This window comes from Rhinopithecus bieti, unplaced genomic scaffold (genome assembly GCF_001698545.2).
Source record: "Rhinopithecus bieti isolate Rb0 unplaced genomic scaffold, ASM169854v2 scaffold_4830, whole genome shotgun sequence".
Classification (NCBI taxonomy): domain Eukaryota; kingdom Metazoa; phylum Chordata; class Mammalia; order Primates; family Cercopithecidae; genus Rhinopithecus; species Rhinopithecus bieti.
Genome location: NW_016804529.1, coordinates 243,283 through 260,484, shown reverse-complemented (window position 1 = coordinate 260,484; position 17,202 = coordinate 243,283). Strand labels below are relative to the sequence as shown.

The 17,202-nt window shown below is 45.8% G+C and overlaps 1 pseudogene; it reads right to left on the bottom strand.

Annotated features, from left to right (window-relative positions):
- Nucleotides 1-449: 449 nt before the first annotated feature.
- The window catches only part of LOC108527579 (RNA polymerase II elongation factor ELL2 pseudogene), a 47,462-nt pseudogene continuing 30,709 nt past the window's right edge, over nt 450-17,202 (bottom strand).

Here is a 17,202-nt window from a genome sequence, read left to right as displayed (position 1 = left end):
TGTATTTTTTGCAGAGACGTAGTTTCACCATGTTGCCCAGGCTGGTCTCAAACTCCTGGGCTCAAGCTATCTGCCCATCCCAAAGTGTTGGTATTACAGGTGTGAGCCACTGTGCCCAGTCTGTGTCTTCTTTTTAAAACATCTTTATTGAGATATATAATTCACATACCACACAATTCACCAATTCAATGTTTTTTTGTTATATCCAGGGAGTTATTAAAACATCGCTATAATCTTAATTTGGAATATTTTCACCACCTACCCCAAGAAGCCCCATACTTGTTAGCAGTTTTGTCTGAGTCCTTTCTGGTTCCCTGTTTCAGGCATATTGATTTCTTCTCCCCAACCAGACTTGACTTTGCAGTGCCTTGTCTTTTGTATTCCTCTCTCATTCCCTAGTCAGCTGCTTCTCATGAGGCCATGGTTTGACTGGTCGCCCCAAACTCCCTTTAGACGAGGAGTCCATCATTCTTTCCGGCTGGCACTGAGGATTCTTTGATGGGGCTCTGGCCCTGGTAGTTGGACTGCTGACCTGTGGGAAAACCCCACAACACATCATCCCCTGAACCAACCGTCAAAGATATCAAGGTTGACCTGTTCTTCATTTATGTCTAAAGAGATAGAGTCTGGAAACTGAGTCACACTGAAGGGCCAGACAGCTTTGGTTCCCTCTAGTATCTTCAGAGCAAGCTCCACTGGCTCACCCACAACTCCACTGAGGAAAAGCTGACCACTGGTGAGGGCTGGCTGGCACCTCTGGATGACCTAGAGGGCTGCATCTGGAAGCCTAAGTAGAAAAAAGAAATAGAACATGCCATTGGGGGAACACTTGCTGTACATTTCTGGTGTTTTCTTTCTTGGGGCAGAAACCCTATTAAACAAACAAACACTCCTGGCCTCTCTAGGCTCTGGCCCCAGGATGCAGAAAGCACCCCATGCACCTGCTGCTTTCTGTATATTTCCCAGGGGCATGGCCCCAGGAGTGAGAGGCCTGTGTTTTTCATCGATAATTATGTTGGGTGGTGAGTCAGTCCACCATGGTTTTTTTTTAATCAGTTATATAGGTGAGTTTTGCCCTCTGCCTCATTTCTTTGTCTCCACTGGTCCAAAACTTGGATGAGAAAAAGAGACACGTTATATATTAAGGTGGAAAAGGGAGACATTATGTACCAACCACTTAAACATCAAATACCTGAGTCCTCCATGGACTCTGAACCAGGCCCTGAGTTTTCTCACCTTGATGATGGCAACAGAGTTCCAAGAGCCTCCCAGCTTCCAGTGTCTCTCGTCCCTTGAGAGCATTTAGTTTAAATTTCTAATGTGGAAGAGAAGAGATTAAAGTTTACCGAACCTCCACTAAGATGATTTTCTAGGTGCTTTGACATGGTGTTTTATTTATAACAACAACTCTGAGAGATAGTAACAGCAATAATTTATTGCATTCTTTCTTTCTTTTCTTTTTTTTTTTAAGACAGAGTTTCACTCTTGTTGCCCAGGCTGCAGTGCAATGACACGATCTTGGCTCACTGCAACCTCTGCCTCCCTGGTTCAAGCGATTCTCCTGCCTCAGCCTCCTGCATAGCTGTGATCACAGGTGCCCACCATCGCTCCTGACCAGTTTTTGTATTTTTAGTAGAGAAGGGGTTTCACCATGTTGGTCAGGCTGGTCTTGAACTCCTGACCTCAGGTGATCCACCTGCCTCGGCCTCCCAAAGTGTTGGGATTACAGGCGTGAGCCACCGGCATTATTTCTTTTCTTATGCTAGTTACTGGGCTGTTATACTTGCATCAGCTTGCTTTGTCCTCTCAGCTAACTGAGGCTCAGTGAGACTGAGTAATTTGCTCAAGGTCATGTAGAAATTAGTGCTAGAATCAAGCATTTAATTTAGGATTAAAAAAAAATTTTCCAGCACAGTGCTTTTTTTATTCTCATGCTTCTTCTGTTGTAGTACTGTTCATCTATCGCTGAGAAATCTAGAGTCATTAGCTTTTATCTAATTTTATTAAAAAAATTTTAAATAAAATAATGTATTTTAAGGTGTACAACATAGTTCTTTAATATAGATACATAGTGAAATGAGTACCACCATCAAGCAAATTAACATGTCCACTTCCTCACACAGTTATTTTTTTTTTATTTTTATTTTTTTTTTGAGACGGAGTCTCGCTGTGTCGCACAGGCTAAAGTGCAGTGGTACAATCTCGGCTCACTGCAATCTCCGCCTCCCGGGTTCACGCCATTCTCCTGCCTCAGCCTCCTGAGTAGCTGGGACTACAGACACCCGCCACCGCGCTCGGCTAATTTTTTGTATTTTTAGTAGAGACGGGGTTTCACCATGGTCTCAATCTCCTGACCTTGTGATCCGCCCTCCTCGGCCTCCCAAAGTGCTGGGATTACAGGCATGAGCCACTGTGCCCGGCCTTCTTTATTTTTTTAAGTGGTGAGAGCCCATGAAATGTACTCTCTTAGCAATTTCCCAGTTTATAGTACAGTATTATCAACTACCACCAATGTATCTTGTATCATTGGAAACTCATTCTTAGGGGCTTGTAGTACCCTCTACTAATTACCTGTTCGACTACTTCAGCCAGTGGTTTGTGTTTGTTTGGTTGCTTTTGTTTGTTTGTTTTTTCAGACAGATTCTTGCTCTGTCGCCTAGGCTGAAGTGCAGTGGTGTGATCTCGGCTCGCTGCAACCCCTGCCTCCTGGGTTCAAGCTATTCCCCTGCCTTAGCCTCCTGAGTATCTGGGATTACAGGCCTGCGCCACCACACCCAGCTAATTTTTGTATTTTTAGCAGAGACAGGGTTTTACCATGTTGGCCAGGCTGGTCTGAAACTCCTGACTTGAAGTGATTCACCCGCCTCGGCCTCCCAAAGTGATGGGATTACAGGCATGAGCCACTGTGCTGGGCCACAGCCAGTGTTTTCACTAGACTCCCACATACCTCTTTGCCCTGCCTTCTTTCCTTTTTCTATCTCTGAAGAATTCCTCCCACCTGGGACACATCCCCTTCCTGTTCTTAAAGACAAAACTTAAAGAACAAGACGGGAGTTGTCCCAGGTGGGAGCAATGAAGAAGTCAATGAAGACTGAGAAACTTACTTTCTGATCACCCTAAGTCAATGTTCTCCCAGTCCTCCAGGCTGTTCATTTGTTCTTTCATTAATTCATTAATTTAATGTATTTATCCCAAAACATTTATTGACTTTTTTTTTTTTTTTTTTTTGTGCCAAGGAGAAAGAGCCAGGAGCTCTGAAAGAAGCAATGATAAATCAGAGGTGAAATTCTGGGGAGCTTAAATAATAGTATATGGCTGGATTGTCAGGTTGAGGCAGGGATAATATCATAATCTTTCACTAGTGTAGGAGCACTTGAGGAATAAGGCAGGCCAACAAATATGTAGTGAATGCTACATTTTAAAAATTATTGCCAGCTGTGTGTACATTATCTCAATGTCCAGAGTGTCCCTCCTTCCAGTTGTGTTCTGGGCCCCATCCCTTTGGTCTAAGGGATTCTTGCTTTCTCTCCTTCAGAGTCTCTCTCTCTGTTTTTCTCTCTTTCCTATGTTTGTAATGTCTTTCTTTCTGATGGCTGTTTCTCCTCAGCATGGAAATGTTAATATCCTTATTGTAATAATATTTTTGAGCACTTACTATATGCCAGGCAGAGATACCATATGTGGTTAGTCGAGTAATAACCCCCCAAGGATGTCCACATCCTAGTCCCCAGAACCTGTGAATATGTTACCTCACATAATAAAATGGACTCTGCTGATATGATTAAGGATCCTGAAATGAGGAGACTGTCCTGGATTATTTGGGTAGGCCCAGTGAAATCACAAGGGTTCTTAAAAAAATCAGACATAAAGCAATGTGACAACAGAAGCAGAGAGAGGGAAGGGGTAGGGAGAGAGAGAGACAGACAGGAAGAGAGAGATTGGAAGAGGGTAAACTGCTGGCTTTGAAGACTGATGAAGGATGCAAGCCAAGGAAATATAAGAAGACTCTAGAAGCTAGAAAAAGAAAGGAAATAGATTCTCCCCTAGCGTCTCCCAAAGAAATGCAGCCCTGCCAACCCATTTTAGAACTCCTGATCTCCAGAACTGTAAGGCAGTAAATCTGTATTATTTTAAGTCAATACATTTGTAGTAATTTGTTACAGCAACAATAGGAAACTAATACACCATGCTAAGTCTCTCTTATTTAAAAACCAAACCAGGCTAGGCATGGTGGCTCACACCTGTAATCCCAGCACTTTGGGAGGCCGAGGCGGGTGGATCACCTGAGGTCAGGAGTTCGAGACCAGCCTCAACATGGAGAAACCCCATCCCTACTAAAAATACAAAATTAGGCGGGCATGGTGGTACATGCCTATAATCCCAGCTACTCAGGAGGCTGAGGCAGGAGAATTGCTTGAACCTGGGAGGCGGAGGTTGTGGTGAGCCGAGATCGTGTCATTGCACTCCAGCTTGAGCAAGAAGAGCAAAATCTGTCTAAACAACAACAACAACAACAACAACAACAAAAACCAAACCAAAACACCAAACAAACAACTCCCTTACTCCTGTGTTCTATCTTACTTTCCATCAAAGCCAAGCTTCCTGAAAAGTGCTGCCTCCATCCCCTCCCTCCCACGTGCTCTGAAACCCACTTCAATTTTTCTTCTATCTTTGCCATTCATTTTTTCCCAGGGCCAACAATAAACAACTTCATCCCGTGTATAAAAGCACTTTCCAATTCTACCTTGACATAGCAGAATTGACCAATTCCTCATTCTCTAAACCTCTTTCTCCTCTTTGCTTCAGTGGTGGCATGCCCACACACTTTTTCTCCTACTTCAGCTCCTCCTCTCCCTCCTGCCTCCGGTTGTCCTTCTGTGTGTTTGGTGTTTCACTAGTGTCCACCCATAGTCTTTATCTTTTGAGATCCTCTCTGGGTTATCTCATCCATTGTCATGGTCTCAGTGACAGCCTATGTTCCAATGCCTCTCTAATATGTATCTCTACTCAGATTTCACTCCTAACTCGACTCATAAAGGGAACATCCCATTGTCTTGTCTACTTGAATCTTCCCACAAGCATCTGTAACCCATCACACCCAAACCCACCCTAATTATCTTCTCATTCAAATCTGCTTCTCCTCCATACCCTATCTCTGAAACAAAGAACGTGGGATTCGTGACTGCTCTTTCTTCCTGACTCTCTGCATTGATTCAGTTTCAACGTCCTGTCAATTCCACTTCTGAAACACCTCCCCATATGCATCTCTTCCTCCTTATCCTCACTGCTCTATGTTAGTTCAAGCTTTCACTTCCTGGTCCTCAGCAGTTCTTGCCTGGGTCACCACAATAGTTTACCCATGATCTTCTTACTTCTAGTAGTCTTATTCCCTTATCATCTATACTATTCAATATTAACGGAGTAATACACATAAATAAGTCAGGCCACTTCTCTTCTCAGAATCCATCACTTGGGTCCCTGTTGCCTTTAAGATAAGTCCAAATGCCACCACAGGGCTTATAAACTCTACATTCATGATGTGCTTTTCTGTCCACTTCCTAGTCTCTTTTCCTGTCCTACTTTCTCAGGCATCTTATATTCCTTTACAAAAGACACCTTACATCAATAGCAACTTCCAGGTAACGAACTGGTGAAGAGCAGTGGCTCTGGACTCAAACTTTCTGATTTGAGTCTCAGCTTCATCACTTATTAAGAAAACTGTGACTTTGTTCAATATATTTAGTTAGCCCCCTCCACTCCTTAGTTTCCTCATATATGAAAGCAGGAGAAGGACCTATATCAAAGAGTTGTGGTTGAGCTCTTAATGTAGCATCCATCCTAGGATAAGAGCTCATCAAGGGCTTACATCCATGATTGCGTGGCTTCTGTACCTAGTGTTCACTCTGTCTGCAATTCTGCATCACCTCCCTCCACTCTGCTCTGCTCGGTCAACCCCAACTTTAAGACTAAGCCAGTGTTGTTTTCCTTGGGAAGCTTCCCCTGACCTCCACCACTTTCTGGCCATAAATGCATAACCCTATCATAGTGCTTAGTGCTGAAACTGTTTGCCTCTTCTCACTAGATCCTGAGCAACTTGAGAGCAGGAATTATATCTTTAACTATCCACAGAAATTTGCATATAAATATTCTTCAATATATATTCATTGGGTGACCAGATGATTGCAATATTCTGGATAAATTAATGTTTAATTTAATTTAGGAACATGAATTTTTTAGACAAAATTGCTGCCCCTATTTTAAAGAACAAAATAGATTATCCAGGGCAGATAATATGGGGAGAATTTTATGTCTGGAGCTACTTCCTGGGAATGATATTCTGTGTCACCCCAGGGGTGTGAAGGCCAAGGGGCATTTTTTTCTGGGGGACAACTGTTGCTTTCTGTTCTATTGTGGAGGTGTGGAGAGGAAGAGAAAGAGAATGAAGGACAGGCTCTAGCCCCTGAGAACTCTACCTTAGTGTCCAAGCATAGGAATATCCTTACTTTGGGGAAGCTTTCATCACTCACTGTGTCCCTAGTAGCATGAAGGGCCCCAGCTAGATGTACATTAAAGCCCTCTCAGCCCTTCAAGGTCAGTTAATATTAATAGTATTTTGTTGAACAAATAAATGGTGAAATGTTGCATCCAAAGGCTGTTGTGTAGTAGTAGAGGAAGCCATAATTTCCCTTTCATTATAGTCAATTGGTGAGAAGGGAGCTCCTACTGGCTGAGTCAGGCTTTTTTTTTTTCTTTTTCTTTTTTTTTTTTTAAGATGGAGTCTTGCTGTGTCACCAGGCTGGAGTGCAGTGGCACAATCTCCACTCACTGCAATCTCCGCCTCCCGGGTTCAAGGGATTCTCCTGCCTCAGCCTCCCAAGTAGCTGGGACTACAGGCGTGCACCACTACGCCCAGCTAATTTTTGTATTTTTAGTAGAAACAGGGTTTCACTATGTTAGCCAGGATGGTCTCAATCTCTTGACCTTGCGATCTGCTCGCCTTGGCCTCCCAAAGTGCTGGGATTCCAGGTGTGAGCCATCGTGCCCTCCCGAGTCAGGGTTTTAATTAACCAAGAAAAGCCTTGTGAGGAATGGAGCAAAAAGTTCAGGATAATATCCCATCCTTAGCTGTCTCACAGTTTTCTCTTTTGCAAGCCTTTACAGGATAGGGTTGACCAAATAAATCTGATTTATAGAAGTGCAGCTTCAAATACAGCCCTTTAGATATTTCAAAGATTTTTCTGCAAACATAATCTGATATGTGCAGCAGGAATAAAGGGCAGTAGCTCTCGAGGAGTGGGCTGCATGGATGGTGGTGTATCAATAGGAGTCCAGGCTTTTTCTAAACACACACAAGCTCCCTCTTCCTCAAAACCATAAAAAAAAATTTGATCACATGTTTAGTTAACTAATATCGTGTGCCTTTTGTACACAAGGCACTTTGGGTGCAAACATGAACAAAATGGGCTCACACTGTCTCGGGCCTCATGATGCTTTGTCTAGTCGGGGAAGACAGACTAATTTGAAACATAATTGGGAAGCACTGTGATGAGGGAGGCACAGGGAGCTTTGGAAGCAGAAGATTAGTCTCCTGCCTTAGGCCTGGCAGCGTCAGGACTCCTTCCTGATAGTGGTGCTGTCTACACTGAGACCTAAAGAATGACAAGAAGCTACCCACAGAAAGATGAGGAAAAGAGAGAAGGGGTTGAGTTGGGTGACAGATGTGCTGGGCAAAGGAAACAGCATCTGTGTAGCAGAATGTTATGTATCTGGAACCCTGGAATTGTCAGTTATGACCTCAAACTAAGGACAAACAGGAGCATTCACATAACTATGAAGCAGAACTAATCACCAATGCTACCACGGGCAGGACAGCAGAGATCGTTACTATGCTAACTGCCAGGAATAGGAATCCACACACTTCTGCCCACTGCATCCTGGCCTAAAGTGCTACCAGTGTCTGCTGGAGACATGCTCACATGCAACATGTAATGTGAAGTGGTTTTATTATAATACAGACAGGCAGCAAGGGACAAAAGAGGCCTAGGATCCATTGTGAGGCAGTCCTCAAAGCTCAGGACAGCTGCCTGGGAAGGATGGAGTCTTGAGTGTACATGCCCCCCACACACTACAGCTGAGAGACCCTGAAAGGCAACTCCCCCTGAGTTACATATCTCAGGGGTAATGTGACTCACTGGGCAAAGCTGGGAAGGGCATCCTGCTTCCAGAGGAGAGAGGAATAAAGCCTGGGCTGTCCCGGGCAGCCTCTCTCTAGCTGCAGATGTTACATTTTCTAGGAGGGACAGAAACGAGGCTTGGGCTGTTTCAGGCAGTTACTGCCTATTTTGGGTTTGTTTGTTTGAGAAAGAGTCTTGCTCTGTTGCCTAGGCTGGGGTGCAATGGTATGATCTCAGCTCACTGCAACCTCCGCCTCTCAGGTTCAAGCTATTCTCCCGCCTCAGCCTCCCGAGTAGCTGGGATTACAGGTGCCCGCCACCATACCTGGCTAATTTTTGTATTTTTAGTAGAGATGGAGTTTTACCACATTGGCCAGGCTGGTCTTGAACTCCTGACGTCAAGTGATCCGCCCACCTCCACCTCCCAAAGTGCTAGGGTTACAGGCACGAACCACCATGCCGGGGCTATTTTGGGTATTATATTTTCAGCATATTCTACAGTTTTTTTTGAAAACTACAAGCAAGAAAGAGGGTGAGAATTAGGTCAGTGCAAGGTCCCCTGGAGGACTGTCCTGCAGTCACCTCCCACCAACTCAGATATCCCTCTTAGCAAAGCTAGTGCATTTCATATGTCCACAGGCTTCCCCAGAGCTGGAGGTAGAGGTTTGCCTTGTCAAGTCAATATGACACCTTCGCTGACACAATCTTCGTGCAACATCACTGAGTGAGCCAGAGTACATTTCATTAGGCCCAGGAGTATTATAACCACAAGCAGGGTGGCTGTACTTGCCTGAGCAGTGACCCACCCAAGGTTCCAGTGATCCAGATAAGAATTCATTAAAGAGACCGAAGAAGGATTCTTCAGATGCCCCCACTGTCTGCAGCAAGGGGGGCTGCATTCGGATCTCCTCCACCTGTGTCTCCACAATGCCTGAGGTGTTTATCTAGATAGAGCAGGAAGTGTTGGCAACGACATTCCTCCCAACTGGTCTAAAAGGGAGCCTAGAAGAATTCTGTTGCCCAAAACGACTTTCTTGAAGAACTTGGAGGATATCTGCTGGGCTGCTACAGCAGGGGCAGTGGAAGAAACAATATCTTTCATGGTCAGGGACAGATTCTTCTTTTTTTTCAGCTCTGACTCCTATGTATGGTACCAAAGCTCTCATAAAGGACATAATTCCAGAGTCGTCTCCTCCTCCTAGCAGGTCCCTAGGTAGACTGGTGTACAGGTTTAGGCTGCTGGCCCAACAGTGCACCTCACCCCAAGGAGTGCTGTCTAGCGGCACCTCCAGCAGGCCCAACGTATGGATCTCCTCATCCATCAGCTTTTTGGGCATGACATTGCCCCTCCCATACTTAGGTCACCTCCAACTGCCCTCAGAAAAAGATGTAGCCCTCGGATGCATGCAGTATCCATTCCTCCGTTTTATTGTTCAGCGACCTGTTAATAGTACAGAGGCACTGGCATTCACCAGCTAGGCCTCATTAATCACATAGTTGCATGAGCTCAGTTTCCTCCATTCGATGATGCTCATGAAGCTCCTATGCAGAGGACTAGCATTTGTTTAGTCCTTGTTTTTGTTGTCACTGCTGGGACATTTCTGATCCAAGTAGTCAAAGGACAATCAAAGCACCAGCCCACCAAGGTTTTGTTAGGTGTGGTTGTGACACTTTGAGTTAGTTAAGTTGTAACTAGCCCCTTCTCAAGTGGCAAGTGCCAGATCCTTACTCAGTAACCAGGGCTTGGATTCTGTTAATGTACACTGTGGCCTTAGGAATGCTGGTGTACTTTACCATTGGCAGGATAAGAGGGTCTCTGTGGTCTGTAACAGAACAAAGTCTGGGATGGAGGATCCAGTACTTAGGCAGCCTGCAGTGATCACAGCTTGGGAATGCCTAATGAAAGTGTTATGCTCCAGCCTTCTACTGCCTCATGGAAAAAGTAGATTGACAGGTTACTTCCCCTTCCCCTTCCCTTCCCCTAAGGTACAGGTAGTTCCTGCCTAACAGATAGGAGTTGGGCTGAGGTGGTGTACTGAACCAGTCTGTCCCAGTCCCCAGGCTACCACCTCTGTAGGCACCCATTACCCTTGTTGCTTGACCCAGGGTTTGCAGCCTCAGTTGTCTAGCCCATGTAGGGAAATTATGTCAGGTACAAATTTGACATCTGATAACACTACCCACCTGACTGGAAAGATCTGACATCCCCAGTGCCACTAGAGGAACCCTAACACCCTGGTACTCCTTGGTTCTCTCTCCCATCCCTGTGGTATCCCATAGAAGGGAGACACGAGGGGAAGTATCACCTGCAGAATTAGAGTTGGAGAGGCCCTGTTCAGGGTGCTATAATGGCCTGAATCTCGAACTTACCTCCAGAATATGCACTCTTAAGGGAAAACAGAAAAAGAATGGTTGGGATACTGAGATTAGGATTTTCCAGGCATAGCCTAATCAAGTGGCTGCCTGGTTCACCTCCATCTCCACCAAGCTCAGTGTTTTCAAAACGTGCTGCAGTGCCATGTTTCTTTTGCTTTGGAGTACAGAATTCAGTATCCATACTGCCTTGGTTAGATGCGGGTATATCATACCAGCAGGCTGTCTTAGTGTCCTTTTTCTGTTGCTGTCTGAGCCAGCTAGCTATTCCATTGTTCAATAGCTCCATTCACCTGCACATAACAGGGTGCATGGAAAGTCCATCATATTCCCTGAGTATGCCCGTCATGTTCCCTGGGCAGTGAAGGGTGTTCCTTGGTCCTTCACTTCGAGTAAAGTCCCATGAAGTGTCCAAAAATATGACATAACTTCCTCTCAAGGGGGTCTATGGTAGTCCAAGCATCCACATGAGTGACATTCACGTCTCCCTTCCAGGCAGCAAGCTGCTGCCATAGTCCTATTCCCCATACAAGGAATCAATTAATAGTCCAGTCACTTAGTTGCCATTCCTCTGACTGAATGGCTAGGTTGTTGACAACAGCCCATAAATTCATGAAAATATAGCAAGATATGATGGTAGAGGTGGCCTGGATGGCCATCATCATTTCCTGTAGTTTGACCCATTGGGCAGAACATTCATGTTCAGTCACAGTCAATGTATGACCATCCCTTGGCCAGATGACGGTCACAACCTTGTGGACCTGCCTGCTTGTTGTTTTGCAGCTCCATTAGTAAACCTGCCATGCCATCAGTAGGCAGGTCTCTGAGTCTTGCGCCATGGACTGCCTCAGAGAGAGCCAAGCCAGCCATTCTGGAGCATTCAGTATGGCTAGCTTGGCTCCTTCTGATGAGTTAGCCATTTGTTTATGGAGCATACTGGTTCCTTGGGCTCCCGGCTGGGCTCAATTTTGAATGTACCATTTCAGTTTGATAACTGATGTCTGTCAAGCCCATCCAATTTTATAGTTGGGTTTTATGAGCGCTCAAGTGGGAATGGCTAGTTCAGGTTACAGTCTCACATGTTGCTTTCAGGCTGTAAGATGCTCAGTCCCCAAGAATGCCCAATAGCAAGCAAGGGGTTGAATTCAGAAGAGACATATCTGGTGGCTGCCTCAGGCAACTTATGTGTTTGTTTGTTTGTTTGTTTGTTTTGAGACAAAGTCTCGCTCTGTCGCCCAGGCTGGAGTGCAGTGGTGTGATCTTGGCTCACTGCAACCTGTGCCTCCTGGGTTCAACCAATTCTCCTGCCTCAGCCTCCTGAGTAGCTGGGACTACAGGTGCCCGCCACCACGCCCAGCTAATTTTTGTATTTTAGTAGAGACAGGGTTTCACCATGTTGGCCAGGATGGTCTCGATCTCCTGACCTCGTGATCTGCCCGCCTTGGTCTCCCAAAGTGCTGGGATTACAGGAATGATCCACCGCGTCCAGCCACAACTTAAATGTTTAAAATGAGAGGCTGGTATAACCCAGCGGCAGTTTTCTGTTGGCACAGACTCCTGTCAGCAGGCATGGGGTTTGTGGACCTCTAACTCCATTACGATAGCAGGCTGTCAAGGTTTTAAAGTTAGTGAATGTGCCACAACTTGTTGAATGGCTTCCAAGGCCTGCCATTGCAAAGGGCTCTCTGTTCAAAATGGGGACTTTGTTGGTCACTTTGACTAAGGGGGCCAGAAGGACACTCAGGTAAGGTACATACTGTTGTCAGTATCCAAAGAGGTTGAGTTGTTGAGCCTCCTTTTTATTAGTGGATACTATCAGGGTTAACATTTTTGCTTGACTTTATCTGGGACACTTCTTTGGCTTCCAGCCCAGATGGCCTTGGCATTCAGCCTGGGACAGTCCATTGTGAGTCTCCATGCCCCAAAGGCATTTTTGACTGGCCAAACTGGGCAGTTACACTGTGAAAGGGTAGCTTATAACATTTTTATCTGCAGCAAGTTTTGAATTAGCCAAGTAATGCCCTCTTCTCCATTTAATATGTAATACTGCTTTTTTTTTTTTAGTAACCCAATGGGTCTTGAGTAGCTTAGGTAGCAGGCAGGAGTGGCTATACCCCGCTGTTAATGGCTCGAATTCTTACCTGTGAAAGGACATACCCCCTCAGGCAGTGTTTGTTCCACAAGCAGCCAAAATGTCAATGCCTACAATACACTTAGTGATGGGAACCATGATCGCTGGCCCCTGAAATGGCCCAAAGGGCCCCACCCACAAGCAGATAAGCACCACAAGCAAATAGGCACCATGATCTTCCATATTCACTTCCAAACCTCCTGATGTCATCACTTTAATCTTTTTTCCCCTAAGGGGACCTGGAAATATTGCAATGTGAGCCCCAGGGCACAAGAACCCCAGAAAAGTTCGAATCCTTTTCCTTTCCCTTTTTATCCTAACAGGAGAATGGAGCCATTGGCACTCAGTGGGGACCCAGAGACCTTGGCCCCATTTCTAACTGCACCATTCAGCCTGAGACATTTGGGTCTGCAACGTCCTTTATCAAACAAACACACTGCCTAGGCTGCGTAAGACTTCCCTGGCCTTCCTCCACATCCATCCTTTAGATAGGGGGTCTCCCCATCTTTGAAGGCCCACCCTATGTGTGTTGGTTCCCTCTCAGATGTTCCAGGGATGGTCTAAGGATCTCTTTCCCATTCTCTCTCAAGTGCCTCAGGGTCCATCAGAATACCCAGTTCCCGAGCTCTCTGGCCTGGGAATGAGCGATTACATAAGTGCCCAACACCCAGGGGATTGTATGCTGCTCTATCCTGTTTCTATATTCTGTACTCTCTCCTCGGTCTATGCAGCCAGCTCACTCCCATCTGCAGGGGAGGTGGGGAGAGTATTTTTCACTTATCATCCTTCCCTCCCCATGACTGAATGCCCAGGCTGACATCTCTGCCCTGGGCCAGGTACCGGGGGATATCACTGTCCCACTTCACCAGACCACACCCTGCTCACAGCACCAATTTTGTGAGGCAGGTTCACTAATAACCAATCCCAAGAGAAGAGTCCCACTACAAGCAGGACAGGAGAGATTGACACTATGCCAATTGCCGGAAATTGGAGTCCACACACTTCCACCCACTACATCCTGGCCTGAAGGTCTACCAGCGTCGGCTGGAGATACACTCACATGCAACAAATTTTGCGAGGTGGGATTATTACTTATAGGCAGAGGTTGGATTATTACTTATAGACAGGCAGCATGGGACAAAAGAAGGCTAGGATCCATTGTGAGGCGGTCGTCACGGCTCAAGGAAGCTTCCTGGACAGGATTGAGTGTTGCCTGTACAGGCCCCAGGTGCACCACAAGTGAGAGGCCCCAAAAGGCAGCCCACTATGAGTTATACACCTCAGGAGTCATGTGACTCATTGGACAAAGCTGGGAAGGGCATCCTGCTTCCAGGGGAGAGAGGTACAAAGCCTGGACTGTCCCTGGCAGTTCCTCTCTAACTCCAGATGTTACATTCCCTAGGAGGGACAGGAACAAGGAGGCCCAGTCTATTTCAAGCGGTTCCTTCCTTTCTCAGGATATTGTATTCCCAGCACATTTTACGGTTTTTCTTGAGAATTACAAGCAAGAAAGAAAGGAGAACTGGGTTTGTCCAAGGCCCCTTGGAATATATTGTCCTGCGTTAACGTCCTAGAGGTGCCATTAAAAGAGGAAAGTTAGTTCTGCTACCCCGAACCATACTACAGCACCCCATTCTTAACCTCTCCTAGATTTAAAACCATCCCCTAGAAGATAATATGGAGGTAAAAAGAGAAAGGGCACTGATGGAGTCATGTGTACCCAGCCACGGAAATGAGTGCTGTGACTTTTGTTCTCACCTCCTCCAAGTGAGGGGTCTCCAAGAGAATCACTCATAGAGATTGGTGGGCTGGCAAGAAGAAGAGACTGATATCTCAATCCCTGGTTGGATATCTGCTGCTGAGCTTGCTGATCTGTACTCTGATCACTAGAGCAGGGAGAGAAGGATGACAGGGAAAGAGCTATCACTCTTACCACTTGGTTTAGCAAGGATGTGAGTCAAATGAACAGTGTGGAAATCGGTGTGAGTTTACTGTATGTTAAATGAACACTCAATAGGGTTTGGGCCATCTTGCCGGTTCTTCTTCCAAGAGAATTGGCTGCCAAGCCAGGAAACCTAGTTATACCACCAAGAGCAGGGCTGAGGGGTTGTGGGAAACAGTTATGAGGCAGGAGAATAGGGTCTGAAGGCAAGAAACCTAAGGCGGTTTCATGCTGACTTCCTAGAACTAAATTGAAATGAAAGCCTTAACTTTCCACGCCTAAGTAACAAAAGGACCAGAAGCTACTCCCTTTAAATAAACTCCCACCATTTCTGCACAGCAGATGGGAAACTGAAAGTACCTCTGATTGGTTGCTTTTTGCAACCAATCAGATGTTTGCATAGGAGTGTAACTGTTTAACTTCACTTCAGTCTCTGATTGGTTGTTTCCGCAACCAATCAGACTGATTGTGGGCTACCACTTCATTTACATGGGGTGAACACCAAGTGGCCAATGGGAAACCTCTAGCGGGTATTTGGACCCAAGAAAATTCTGTATCAGGGCCCTTGAGCCTCTGCTCCGCCTGCTCCCACACTGTGGAGTGTACTTGCACTTTCAATAAATCTCTGCTTTTGTTGCTTCCTTCTTTCCTTGCTTTGCTGTGCGTTTTGTCCAATCCTTTGTTGAAAACGCCAAGAAATCTGGACAACTTGCAGTCAAGACCCTACCAGTAACAGTTTTAAGCTGCAGCAGATTTCCCATCAAAGAATTGTGTACTGGGGAGAGCTCCCAGGGAACTAACCCATGTGCCTATTAAGAACTAGCATTTGGGTACCTTCCAAATGGAAGGTATTCGTGACCAATCAGCCTTCAACTGAGAGGCAGAGAGAACCAACAGACAATTGCAATTTATTGCCCAGTTAGGCAAAATGACTTTTGGCCCTCATTCCCCAGCCCTCCCTGATTTTTCCTCAGGGTTCCAACACAGTAAGTATTTGTGGGAAAGGCAGACTTCTATTAAAGGACAGAATACACCACTTCGCCAAACCAAGTTCCACTGCTGAAGTCTGGCTGGTGCTGAGGGGAAGGAAGGAAGTTTTGCAAATTTCATTGCAAACCTTGAAATGAGATTTAAGATTTTAAGTGGACTGCATTAGACTGGACTAGTAATAATTAAGTAAACAAAAAAACTACAGAATCTGTCAGGGCTGGAAGAACTGAGAGTATGGTTGAAGGCACTGGTTAAAACCTCATTGAGAATATGTTCAGCAGAGTTTAGAATGTTCATTAAATTGTTTCTATATGCAAAAAGCCTCTGAAGTAAAAGGCAGCCTGATTTGTTAAACTGATAGTTTCTGAAGATGACTGGAACACAGAGGGAGAGAAGGAAGTCTGGAAGACTAGGAAGAAGTCAGGCAATGAGTGTCTTAGAGACGTTTTAAGGTGCTTGGACTTTATTCTGAGGCCCAAGAGAAGCCATGAAATATTTTAATGATCAAATTTGCATCTTAGAATGATCCCACAGCAGGTAGGGTAGGGACTAGAAACAGCGAAATCATTTAAGCAAGAGAAAATGGTATGGCAGTGGGGATAGAGAAATGGCAGTGTGGATGGAGAAAAGTGGGAAGATATGTAGGTGGAGAATTGTCAGGAGTTGCTTACTGATGAGATGTGGGCTCGAGGGAAAGGCTAAGGAAGCTTCTCTTTCCCTACCTCTCCTTCCAGCTGACCCTAGAAATGCTGTCCGGTTTCCAGTCCCTGCTCACACTTCATTCAATGGTGGAGGAACATCCAGCTGCTGTCCCATGGGGGTCTGGAGGTCTATGGGCACCAACAGTACCATTTCCACAGTCTTTCCAGCAGCGATAGGAGGCAGGCTGTGCCTCGAGTGTCATCTGGTTTGGAGGCCGAGGTCCCCACGTTTAAGTGACTTGCTTAAGACCCCACAGCTGGTTTGTAACAGAGTCCAAATTTCACCCTCAGCTTTAGGGCTCTTTTAATAACACTTCATTGCTGCATCCCGAAGATAAGCAAAAGAAACAAAATAAAGATAAAAAGGAAAGCACTGTTCCAAATGCATAGCCTGGAGCATAACAAAATATATAACTAGAGACCCGCGCCCTGCTGTCGGGGCGTCTCGATGTGCGCATGCGTCCCAGGACGCGGCTCCCAGAGGAGATCAGGCGGTTCGCAGCGTTCCAAGTTGGAGGCCAGCCCACGACAAGGAGCGGAGGTGCGCATGTTCTCCAAATCATCTCCCGGCAGAGGAAATTGGCTAAGACCATTAGCTACTGGGAATCGGAAGAGGATGGGTCACTCGGCCTGTGCGCGGGGCACTGTGGGTGTTGTAGTTTTTGCAGAGTGGTAGCAGTTGGTTCTTTTGAGAGGAAATCTTTGCGACCAGTTGAGTCACGAAGATTTTTGAGAAAAAGTTACTTGCACGGGGGAATCGAGTGTGGACCAGCTGTGTGGGTGTGGCTTAATTCTGCGGTTTCTCTTTTGGATGATACATTGAATGAAGTGTGAGCAGGGACTGGAAACAGCATTTCTAGGGACACTTTCTGCCTTGTCTTCGTTAACTCT